Below are 13,121 nucleotides of genomic sequence, written 5' to 3'. Positions count from 1 at the left end.
TGGCAAACACTGATTTTTTTCCCCTATATTGACTTCATTTTAGTTAAAGTTAAGTGTTGAGGGTGCCCACATGGTTTGAGATAATAAGATTGTTACTTAATTTGTGTCCCTTCTGCTAACTGGATGGCTCTTGCAGCATTGCCTAAAACAAAGACTAAAGACAACGCCTTTGATTAGCTTTCGAGCAAAAGAGATTTGGCCTAGGCTTACAAATATGCTCACAACTTCCGAGACAAATAATTGTAGGTGCAATTCTTCATATGTGCCTGCACATTTCAGTCATTAACTAACCACCTGACTACACCTGCAATTATTTGCTGGGCTTAAATTTTCTAGCTACATGATGATGGTTTTAAAATAGGATGTGTTTGGGATGTGAAGTACTTCACTGTTTGTGTTTAACTAAAGAGATGTTGACAGTAATATTAGCATTCTGCATTATCATCAATTAAAAATGTGGGAGACTTATCCATCGTTAGACCTCACTAAATTCCCATATGTGCACTTTAGTGACTAGCATCTTATACTTGCTGTTCATAAAGGGGAAAATATATGAAACTTTAGAAATTCTTGTTTTGTGTTTCAGTTTCTTAGAGCATAGTTTAAATGTTAAAAAAAGAAGGTTCCAAGTATTCAAGTATTTACAAACAAATGAATGATAATAATTAGAATAAGAGAAGATTAGGCTTGGAAGAAACCTCACAAGGTCACCTAGTCCAACCCCCTGCTCAAAGCAGGAGCAATCTCAACTAAATCATCCCAGCCTGGGCTTCGTCACGTTTTCTTTTTTGACAAAGATTTCATTTTTTACAAGGTTGAACAAAGATTTCGGACTTAAAAAACCTCCAGAGATGGAATTTCCAGCACCTCCCTTGGTAACCTGTTCCAGTGCATCATCCCACCCTCTTAGTGAAATAGTTGCAGCTGACCAGTTCTAGTTCCTCATATTTTCCTTCTTCCCGTTTTAAAAAATGGGTGCTACATTTACTTTTTTTCCATCAACTGGGACCTCTCCTGATCACCATGAGTTTTCAAAGATAATGACCAATGGTTCTACCATCACATCAGCCAACACTCTCAACACCCTTGGATGCATTATGTCTAGCTCTATGAACTTGTGCATGCCCAGTTTTTCTTAATAGCCCTCCTTAACCTATTCTTTCATCTCTGAGGGCTGCTCACCTCCTTCCCATACTGTGCTACCTAGTGCAACAGTCTAGGACCTTGTCTGTGAAGACTAATGAAAAAAATATTGTGTACTTCAGCTTTTTCCACATTAACTGTCACTAGCTGCATTCCCTGTTCATTACGGATCCCACAGTTTCTCTGGCCGCCTTGTTGCTAACGTATCTGTGGAAATCCTTTCTGTTACCCATCACATCCCTTGCTAGCTGTGACTCCAATTGCACTTTGGCCTTCCTGATTATACCCTGGCACACTCAAGCATTATTTTATACTTCTCCCTAGCTAGTCATGTGTTCAAGTTTCCACTTCTTGTAAGCTTCCTTTCTGTATTTAAGCTCGGCAAAGATTTTTCTGCTAAGCCAAGCTCATTGCCTGCCATATTTGCTGTTCTGAACATTGTTGTTTATTTCTGTGCCCTCAGTATGGCTTCTTTAAATTACAGCCTGCTCCCCTCAACTCCTTTCCCCCTCTTATTAGTCTCCCAGAGGATCCTGCCAATCAGTTCTCTGAGGGAGGCAAAGTCTGCTTTTCTGAATCTGAGAGTCCACATTCTGTTGCTCTCCTTTCTTCCTTTTGTCAGCATCCTGAACTCGATCATCTCATGGTCACTACTGCCCAGGTTCCCATCTACTTCTACTTCTCCTACCATTTCTTCCCTGTTTGTTAGTGACAAATTAAGAGGAGCACGACTCCTAGCTGATTCCTCCAGGACTTGCACAGGAAAGTTTTCCCCAACACCCTTCAAAAACTTCCTGGATTGTCTGTGTGCTGCTGTATTGCTTCCCTAGCAGATGTCAGGGTGATTGATGTTCCCTATGAGAACCAGGACCTATGATCTGGAAACTTCTGTTAGTTGCCTAAAGAAAGCCTTGTCTACCTCATCCTTATGGTCTGGTGGTCTGCAGCAGATGCCTGCCATGACATCACTCTTCTTGCTCTTGCCTACAGTCTTAACTTCCAATCTTAACCCAAAGATTCTCAACAGGCTTTTCTCCAGCTTCATACTGGAGCTCTGAACAACAATACTGCTATCTTACGTACAGTGCAACTCATCCACCTTTTCTTCCTTGCCTCTCTTTCCTGAACGGTTTATACCCATCATAGTTCTTTGACTATGCCAATACTTCAAATTCTTCCTGTTTGTTTCCCTGCTTTGTGTGTTTGTCTACAGGAATCTAAAATAATAAGTCAATTGCCCGACTTTCTCAGTATGAAGCAGGAGAATTCCCCTCTTGCACTTTCCTCCTTGTATTTTCTCCTTGTAACCCATTTCCTCACTTACCTCAGGGCTTAGATCACCATCGCCCAGTAAAGAGAGGAGCCAACAGCCTCCACAGATCCCTGGGCAAGGTCGGGGTGAGGAGCCAGCTCCACATTCCACAAAAAGGTGGGGCTGGGAGCAGCCAGCCCTCCACACCATCCAGAGTGTGGCATGTCCCACTCCTCTAGCCCTCAGAGCCGCAGGGAGTATGCAGCATGACCCTCTGGTACTGTTTTAAAGGCCTCAGGGATCCAGCTGCCACTGCTGTCACATTGGTAGCAGTGGCAGCTGGGAGCCCCAAGTCCATTTGAATCACCAGTCCACAGCGCAACTGCCCTCTTTGCCCATGTGCTGTTAATGGGCCTTCCAGCGAATCTAGTTAAAAGGCCTCCTCACCAGGCTAGCAAGCCTGCCTGTGAAGATGTTCTTCCATTTCTTCATTAGGAGGATCCCATCTCTTCCTAGAAATTCTTCTTCTTGGAACAAAGAATCCTTCTTCCCATAGTCAAAGAATCTAAATACCTCTCTCCGACATGACCTGTGCAACCATGCATTTACCTCCACAATTCAGTGGTCCCTACCATGGCCTATTCCTTCAACAGGGAGGATGGACAAGAACACAACCTGTGCCTCAAACACTATTATCCTTCTTCCCAGAGCTAAGTAGCCTGCCTTGACTTGCTCATGATCATTTTTGGCAGTATCATTTGACCCCACTTGGAGAAGTAGGAAGGAGTAGCATTCTGATAGCTTGATCAGTCACAGCAGATAGCCAGTCACATCCTGAATTCTAGATCCAGGCAAGCACCACACTTCTCCAGTTCCCCGGTTGGGACAGAAGATGGATGACTCCAGCCCCCTTAGGAGGGAGTCCCTGACCACTCATCTCCTTCTCTTAGGATATCAATGGTCAGGGACTCCCACCCCTAGGACAGTGCAGCCCATGCCTTTCTGACTTCTATCCAGAGAGTCTTCATTTTATCTAATGCAATGCAGGGTAAATACTCAGGTGTCTAGACCTTTAACCTGCTTTTTCAACATGGAGATCAGGTTGCACTTTGTACAGACAAAGTTACTTCTATTCTCTGGGAGAAAGACAAACATAGCACAACCTTTGCAGGTCACAACAGTTGATTGATCACTATCCATATTATCTTCCTTCTAAGAGCCTTTTCAGATGTTGTATGTACTGCTCATAGAAGCCTCAAAGCCCCAAAAAAATCTATGTGGGAACAACCCCTTTCCCCCCCGATCCCCACACCCCAGTGAACTCCCAGGCAAACTCCCTCTGTTTTCCTGTCCTGTGCCATTCACTCAGCAACACTTTTCAACCTCACTCTACTTTACATCCCTCTGAGGCAGATTTTCATTTTAGGGATGAAGACGATAAAGCGGAGCAAGAAAAAATGACTTACCCAAGACCCTCAAGGGAGGTTTATCAGAATCCTGATTTGCACTTTGACGTTCCTAGTTCTGGTCCTCGGTGGAAATCTCTTTCCTTCTTGACCAAATCCCTTTCTTTCCTGAATTGTTCTCTGTGGTATTGTGCACTTTTCAGCTGGTTGCATAGCGTTGGATATGTTTGAAATAAAATAATCAACGTTCATAACTCAGTAGTGGTATCATCAAAACATTTGGGTTCTATTTAAAAATTATCCCTATGTATCAGTGCCATGAGTGTACTAGCAATTAAAATTTCAATGACCCAGAGTGACTAACATCCTTTTATATTTAATATGATGATTTGTAAAATTCAGTCATTTTACAGTGAAAGTTATTTCAAATTCACACATTATTTGTGTCACGGTGTACCCAATACCATTCAGGAGATTATTTTGGTTTTTTGTTTTTCTGGAAGGAAAAAGGTTTTCTGCAATACAGTGTCTTGTGAAGAATTGCAGTTCTGCAGTTTTTAAAACATATTTATTTGAAAAATATAAAATAAACAACAATGTAAGGCTATTTTTTCATATATTAACAATTGATTCCTGCTCTTGATCTTTCTTTTTTTTCTAGAGGGTCATTAGATTTTCAGTTTAATTAACACAAAAAGGTCTCATTCCAAATGCTCACATGCAGGCTTCCTGACAGGGTTGGGAGGGAGATAACTGCTCCAAGCCCTTTTAAATCACAGCTGGAGCCTCAAATGGTGTGCTCCACGAGATGCTGAAGGGCTGTCAGGGAGAAGTTAGCCCTAGTCCTAGTCCCTCCACCTGAGGCCCTGCCCCTTCCAGGAACATGGAGCCAGGTTCTCCCCCACAATTTTGCCCAGGCGTCCAGCAATTCTGTCAGCCTTCCTTCTCACATTGCAATATTCTGATTGAGTGAAGTGTCATCAGAAGCACTTACTAACAAGTAGAAAACCACAGCTAACTCAAAAGGTATGTCTAGAGTACATGGCTCCGTCGACGAAGCCATGTAAACTAGTTTACCCGGCATAGGCAAAGAAGCAGGGATTTAAATAATCCCTGCTTTATTAAAATAAACATGGCCTCCGCGCTGTGCTGACGATCAGCTGATCCAGCACAGCGCGGCAGTCTAGACGCGGATCTGTTGGCTAGGGAAGCCTTTGCCGACCGATCCCTTATGCCTCGTGAAACGAGGTTTACAGGATCAGTCAGCAAAGGCTTCCCCAGATGACAGATCTGCGTCTAGACTGCCACGCTGTGCTGGATCAGCTGATCGTCGGCCCAGCATGGTGGCCATGTTTATTTTAATGAAGCGTGGATTATTTAAATCCCTGCTTCTTTGCCTATGCCGGGTAAACTAGTTTACCGAGTGAATAGTATAGTATATAGTAGGCATTCCATCTTTGGGTACTAGGCACATCATAAAATAAGAGGTCTCTGATGTCATCTTAATAACATCATTACCCCATTCAGTGATTTGTTTTTAGCCCAGCCCACAATTCATTCATTACTCTCTATACATCATATGAACTCAGTTCTGTATTATTTTTCACATGCATATTTGTGTATTTTGTTGTAGTGCTGCCATGTGTAAGTGCCATAAAAATTAGCAGATGGGATGGTAGCACCTTGATGTTCGGCTGGTAAAGTGAACAATATGTTCAGGTGTGATGGACTTTATCACACACTGTATGTTAGCACAATTTTTCAGGTAGCCAGTATTCCTGTGGCATAATTCTTTAACAATAATGGGAAATGAGCATCAAGTTGAAAATACACTCCAGTACTTGCAAATGCGAGACTTTATACTTATGTTTGTAGCAAGGTTATACAGGCCTATTTATGTTACCCAGGTTGACAAGCATTGGAGCTCTGCCCAAAGCTGGCAAAATCCATCAGACTTCTTGAGAGGTATGGCTTTATTAACTCCACCTGCCTTACAACAGAGGTGGACTAGCCTTCAAAGCCAAGACAACAAAAGCATGAAGACAGAGGAGGGACAGCAAAGCTCAAGGAGGGAGCATAGAATGAGATTTGAGTTACTAATAAAACTAACCCCAAGAAGCTTGGCTGTACCTGTTAGTAAGTCTGAGAATCCTGCATAAAGCTGCTGAACTGCTGCTGATTAATTTTGGCAGGTGCAATTTACTAATTCCACACAGGTGATGAGGAAGGTTGGAGTGACTGTCTAGAGAGAGGTGGCTAGGACAGAGGTGGCCCTGGAAAGCTCATATAGGAGCTAGAATGCGTGGAAAGAAGTGACTTTTGGACACTAACTCAGGGGCTGTGTATTCTCCTGCTGACAGAAGTGGGATTCAGTCCAGTCACCATTGTAACACAGCGGGCCCCCTGTCTGTCCCTTAGCTGTAGCTCCTTCCCCCTCCCTTAGCTGTAGTCTGAATAAGTTCCCGTTAGGCTATGGCTACACAATAGGGTTTTTCCGGGATACAAGAGAAATGCATCTGCTCTGCCTCATCCAGGGAATACATCTGCTCTTTTCTTTTTTGTGTGTGGAAGAGCAGACATGCTCTTTTGGAAGCCCTGTCTTCCTCCTTCCACGAGGGAGAAAGGCTCTTCCAAAAGAAGAGACTTTTCCAAAATTTGGCCCAGTGTATACGGGCCAACTATCGGAAAAAGGTACGCAAATTGCAGAGCGCAATTTGTGTACCTTTTTCCAATAGATCAGTGTAGGCTAGACATAGCCTTATATAGAATAAAAGTGACTAAGAGAAGAAATGTGGTTAAGCTAGTTCTTGTTTTGCTGAAGTAGTAGAAAAGTCCCAATAAAATTAGATAATTGCTTACGAATCTGCAACTGCTCTAATACATTGATTATATCAATGCTTATGAATATGTAACTTGTCAATGTATGCACGAAGAGTGTGAATGATAATAACCAGTCCCTGAGCAAAACCTCTGAACTGGGTATTTATGGAAAGGCCAAAAGAGCTTGTAAACAAGTATAAGACTATAAAAGCTCATCGCGGTCACAAAAGCATGTTTGAAGATCAATGTAAGCAAAGCAGAAGCTTGGGATCAAACCGGAAGAAGTAGAGAGCTCCCGTAGATCTGGCCAGCCTCCAAGGAGCTGTCACCTAGCCAGCAGTCTAGCCACCTGCGAAATCGAAAGTAATCTACGTCGTGCTTGCAGCCTGTCTCTAACCTATCAGCATGAATGCAGTGTGTGTGTGTGAGTACCATCTTACCATTAAGAATCTGTACTAATAAACAAAGCTCAGTGCTGCTCGAGTTCACCCTGTGTCCGAGTTTATTCCTTGGCTTGCCCAAGCAGGCTAACAACCATATGATACTGTAAGGTTAATTACTGTATAATTGTATATTTTCTTTTAAAGTCCATATCAGAAGTAAAAAAAGAGAAGTTGTCATTAAAAGGAATGTTTCCTCCAAAAAGTAAATAGCTCATTCTCTTTTGAGATTATTAAGTTACATGAATTGATTCTCAATTCCATTGCACTTTTTAATGCAGATGGAAACTCCATTAAAATCTATGAAATTACACCGGCATAATACTAGTGTAATGAAGTGAAGACTCAGGCCCTTAGTGTACTATAGCAATGCAATATGAACGTCTAAAGTACTAGTAACAGCACACTGTGGTACTCTATTCCCCTATTGATGTCTGTGTGTCTTATGATCAGGCTTTCTTGAATTGCATTCCTAAAGGCACTTCGATTTTATTTCAGGGAGCAGTAGGCAGTGCTATCTTATCAGTTTTAAAATTCATTATATTTCTCTTACCTGTGTAAATGCATTTTTAAAATAGAATACAATTCTTCTCTTTGCATTATAAACATACTCACTTAAAATGTTGCTGAGGTTTTATTCCTGTTTTGAGTGTAAGATTGCTACATGCTGTATCAGTTTAATACTGATATCTATAGAAATAGACAATGGATTCGCAGGGCAATGGGCTTGATGCTCAGATAGGTATTTTCTATATCTGACAGCTGATTCTGTGGCTTAATGCAGTAGAAAATTGCTGCTGTGCTAATGCTTGGTAATACTCTTACATTATAGTAGCCCCAGGATGCTATTCATGAATCTGACTTCTTTCAGTCCTGCCTGTGGACAGGAGGCATGAGCAAAGGGCATTTATTTCTGTGCAAATAAGATCTTACCATTTGCATGTTCTATGTAAAAGGTTGCACATTCTCTCATAGGAGAGTAACCATATTGACATTTTTGGCAATGACATAAATAAAAGAGCATAAGAAAGACCATATTGGGTCAGACTAACGGTCCATCTACCCCAGTGTTCTATCTTCTGACAATGGCCAATACTAGATGCCTCAGATAACAGAATAGGTAATCATCAAGTGATCCTTTGATGGCCCTCATTCCCAGCTTCTCACAGAGCCTAGGGACACCAATCCTGCTCATCCTAATAGCCATTGATGGACGTATCTTCCATGAATGTATCTAGCTCTTTTTTTGAACACTGTTATAGCCTTGGTCTTGGCAACATCCTCTGGCAAGGGGTTCCACAGGTTTATTGTGTGTTGTGTGAAGAAGTACTTCCTTTTGTTAGTTTTAAACCTGCTACCTATTAATTTAATTTGGTGACCCCCCCTAGTTCTTATGTTATGGAAGGGAGTAAATAACTCTTCCTTATTCAGTTTCTCCACACCAGTCATGATTTTATAGACCTCTATCCTATCCCCCCATAATCTTCTCTTACAAGCTGAAAAGGCCCGGTCTTATTAATCTCTCTTCGTATGGCAGCTGTTCCATGCTCCCTATCATCTTTGTTACCCTTTTCTGAAGCTTTTCCAATGCCAATATATCTTTTTTTGAGAGGGGACAATCACATCTACACACATTATTCAAGATATGGGCATATTATGGATGTATATAGAGGAAATAAGGTATTCTTATTCTGATTCCCTTGGGAAGAGTCCAATCCCCAAATCTAGCTTGCTTTTTTGATGTGGGCGTGAAATATGTGAGTAATTAGACCACAAACCCTTCCCTCAGAGTACTGCCTGTGGTATATGCCAGTTATCTGTTACCCCTTCTTGTGAACATGGTTCTATTTTCTATTAAGGTGACTTATAAATCTCTTCTTTATAAACGTTTCCTATGGCAATGGGATCTGTGTGAATGGATCCCAGAGCAAACTTTTACATGCAATAAAGTGTGCGCATGCATGTGTTTTCTCTATGCACATAAAATCCACATACAAAAGATCGTTTGAGTGGAAGGAATGGAAGTGCAGCCTCTACTTTGCAGGTGCAGTTTGCAACTACAGAATTTATGCCTGCACTGTTGCACTTGCTGTAGAGTTGAGGGTATGTGCACCTTTCGTGACCTGATTGCAGGTGGAGTTGCAAGTAATTTTGATTTCCACCCGCACGTAATTTGTGTGAGCAAAAATATGGGTGCAAACTGCATTGGTAGAAAGAGAGGCTATGCCTCAGTCTTTGAGAATCCACCGCAGAACACAGGGGTTGATTACGTCCGAACCTACAGTTCTAATAAAGTACAGTGCTTTCCAATGCCAGTGGATTTGAGAACCAAATACAGTGGTGAGTCTAGAGAGCCCCAAAAGGAATCAAAGCTGGTGTCGTTTACCCTCTCTACCAGTTCCCTCCTCCAGTATATACAGTGGCAGCTAGGATTCCTAGATTTCATTAGATGAATGTATTCAAACTCATACTCACCAACATGTAACTTTCACTTAACATCTCCTCTAATTAAGTGTGAAGGAGTTTGTAGTGTCACCAAAACCAAGAGGCCACAAAGAGCAAGAAAAGCAGCTTCCAGTAGGGCATAGCAATGTGTACAATATAGTAGGCTGTTCTTTAAATTTCATTCTTGCCCTTTCTTTGGAATCTTCAGCCTGTATGTTACCTTTGCACATCATACGAGTAAGAGAGTTTGGGTGGGATGTTTGTGAAGCCGCATACTACTCAAAGCACAGGGAGAGAGGTGTCCAAAGGGACTTTAAGCTACCTCCCAGTTCAGGACTGCTGCAACTTGGAACTGCTTTTGGGAAATCTGATGAGGTTCAATAAGGACAAGTGTGGAGTCCTACACTTGGGATGGAAGAATCCCAAGCATTGTTACAGGCTGGGAACCGACTGGCTAGGTAGCAGTTCAGCAGAAAAGGATTTGGGGATTACAGTGGAAAAGAAGCTTGTTATGAGTCAACAGTGTGCCCCTTTAGCCAAGAAGGCTAATGGCATAGTAGGGTGCATTAGGAAGAGCATTGCCAGCATATCTAGAGAAGTGATTATTCCCCTTTATTCGGCATTAGTGAAGCAACATCTGGAGTATTGTATCCAATTCTGGGGCCCCCATTACAGAAAGGATGTGCACGTGCTGGAGAGGGTCTAGTGGAGCGCAACCAAAAAGATAACGGGGCTGGAGCACTTGACCTACGAGGAGAGGCTGAGGGATTTGGGCTTTTTTTGTCTGCAGAAGAGAAGAATGAGGGGGGATTTGATAGCAGCCTTCAACTTCCTGAAGGGAGGTTCCAAAGAGGATAAAGCAAAGCTGTTCTCAGCAGTGACGGATGGCAGAACAAGGAGCAATGGTGTCAAGTTACAGTGGGGGAGGTCTACGTTGGATATTAGGAATAACTGTTTCACTAGGAAGGTGATGAAGCACTGGAATGGGTTACTTAGGGAGGTGGTGGAATCTCCATCCCTACAGATTTTTAATTCTTGGCTTGACAAAGCCCAGACTGAGGTGATTAAGTTGAGATTGGTCCTGCTTTGAGCAAGGGGCTGGACTCGATGACCTCTTGAGGTCTCTTCCAGACCTATGATTCTATGAGCTGTCTAATCTATAGCACCCCAAGCCAACCGATCTTTGGGCAGTAGTCCTATTGAGCATTGCCATTGTCCACTATGCCCTCATGACCTTTTGCTCCTAGTTTTGCCCCATGTGTACTGTCTACACCAGAACTTGCAGAAGGTGCTTCGGAAGAGATCCTTCAGCTAACTTGCTCAGTTTCTTCACTGGGAAATTCTTTCCCAGAAGTTCATGAGACTTTTCCATTCCTTTCTACTACAGAGTATGGCCCAGTGTCATTAAAATTACAATAAACATTGAACATCGGTAAACTAGGACTCTCTGGTCTGGTAACATCCATGGTCTGGCAAAACCATGGATGTTCTTGGACCAGAGAGACCCAACAACTAGCAGTCCAGCGGCAGGAAGGCTAGTAGCCTTGTCAGGTCTGGGAGCCCTGCTGGGCCGGGGACAGGGAGCTGGCATTGTCCTCCCTGGTCAGTAAACTCTCTCGTCTGAGACTGGTCAGATTCCAAGGGTCCTGGATCAGGGAGGTCCAACCTGTGCATCTGTAGGACTCTTTCCTATTAAGTTGTTTTTTGGTCAAAACTCTCTCCTTTCTCTTCCATGATACCCTAGTGCATGTGCATTAGGAATTTCTCTGAGTGCCCTGATAATTTGTTTTGCATGATACCAGTTTACAAGCATTCCAGACCAGGGCAGATAAAAGACATTGGCAGGGGAATTGAGAGGCATGTGTTTTTCACATTACCAGAGTGTGTATTCTGAAAGCTTACCTAATATTCACGTAGCTGCACCTCTAAGCTGAAAATGAAATGGTTAGCTGTCTATTGAGTTATAGGCTTAAGCAAACATTTCCTTCAAATGTTGGTAGTATGTGCTTGGATTTATGGAAGAGCTTATTCCAGGGAATCAGCATGAGGGGATCAAATAGGGTGTTGTTTTTCTCCTCTCTTCCACCTGATAGCTCTTACCTTGAATGACAGTATTTCAGCTTCCTAGAGAGTGAAATATCATTCCAAGATTGACAGATAGGATTAGACCAGTAAGAACAAGAATGCATTGTTTTCTCAAAAGGGATCCCCCTTTACATATCTCTTTACTTGTGAGATTTATTTATATTTCTGTTGTGTAGTTCCCTGTTGAGTTTTCTGTAAATTCTGCCTAACAGCCTGGTACTGTTGTTTTCATTTATGAGCTACAGCTTGCCTCACTACATTTGCTAAAAAATAGCAGGACCAAAGTGAAATCCGATTAGCCATTGACTGGGAACACATCACTTGTGGTCAGCAGAGCATTCTAACAGGACTAGAGAAAACATATGCATTGTGCTGCCGTCACAGGTAAATGTATTCAAAAGAGACCTTTGGCTTTACATAACAGCATATGTTCTGTCTCTGCTGTCACAAGAAATGCATCCTCCATCTCCTTCATTATCTCATAAATAGAATACATGGAAAATGTTAAATGGAGACATTTTCAAACCAGCTGTCTGGGCAGCACTTAGGCAATATAGACATTCTTAAAAATGGCAGTTTATTGCTATTTTATCCAGAGTTCGGCCTGCTGCCCTGGCTATTTTAAAGCCATATTTGAAATACTGAAAACAAATCATTTCTTTTAGTCCCCTTTCCTTTTGGACATTTTCTCCCAATGCTCAAAGAAGGGAGACTGTTTTTCCCGTCCCAATTGTTTCCTGATTTATTTTACTCCTCATCCAGAATCTGCAACATTAAATAGACTGACTAATTTTAAATCCTGGTGGTCAAAATGATCATTAAGCCGTGTCCCAGTATAAAAAAAAGATTTGTTTGTTGTTTGTTGTTGCGTGGCTGTTTTGAAATACTACTGTTAATTTTCTTTCCTCGGAGTGGAGGAAAAGGGAGAATACACTCTAATTCACCCCTCTGCCAAAAGTGTAACTGCAAAATCCTGTGCATGTCTCAGGTGATCAGCTTGCATTAGAAATAAAAACAATAAAGCTGTTTAGAGAAGTTAGAAACACAAAGTGGTGAGGTAATATCTTTCATGGGTTCAACTTCTGTTGATGAGATATACAAGCTTTTGAGCCACACAGAGCTTTTCTTCAGGACTGGGAAAGAAACTCAGAGGGTATGTCTAGACTATATGGCTGTCGGCAGAGCCATGTAGATTAGTTTACTAGACATACCCAAATGAAGCCACGATTTAAATAATTGCCGCTTCATTTAAATTAAAATGACTGCCTCGCTGAGCCGATCAGCTGTTTGTCGGCTCAGCGTGCTAGTCTGGACGCTTCACGGTCGACATCCTCAAAGGAAACCTGCACAGCTCTTTCAAAAGACGACTCATGCCTACTGATAGTTGAGGTCTCAAGGTACGGGGGGGGGGACATGTTGTCTCTGAGAGGAACCTTGTAGTCCCAGCTCCCTGAGCCAGGGCAGCCAGTTCCATCAGCTCCGTGGCAGAGGGTGGGGCCACAGGAGCAGGGAGCATGTGTCTTTGGGCCA

General features: G+C 42.4%; 1 protein-coding gene across 9 annotated transcripts in view; it reads left to right on the top strand.

The window, feature by feature from the left end:
* The window catches only part of RBMS3 (RNA binding motif single stranded interacting protein 3), a 995,810-nt gene that overhangs the window by 898,348 nt on the left and 84,341 nt on the right, over positions 1 to 13,121 (top strand). The gene's annotated exons all lie outside the window — the stretch shown is intronic.

Source organism: Pelodiscus sinensis, chromosome 2, assembly GCF_049634645.1.
Source record: "Pelodiscus sinensis isolate JC-2024 chromosome 2, ASM4963464v1, whole genome shotgun sequence".
Lineage (NCBI taxonomy): Eukaryota > Metazoa > Chordata > Testudines > Trionychidae > Pelodiscus > Pelodiscus sinensis.
This window is presented reverse-complemented; position numbering and strand designations above follow the sequence as displayed.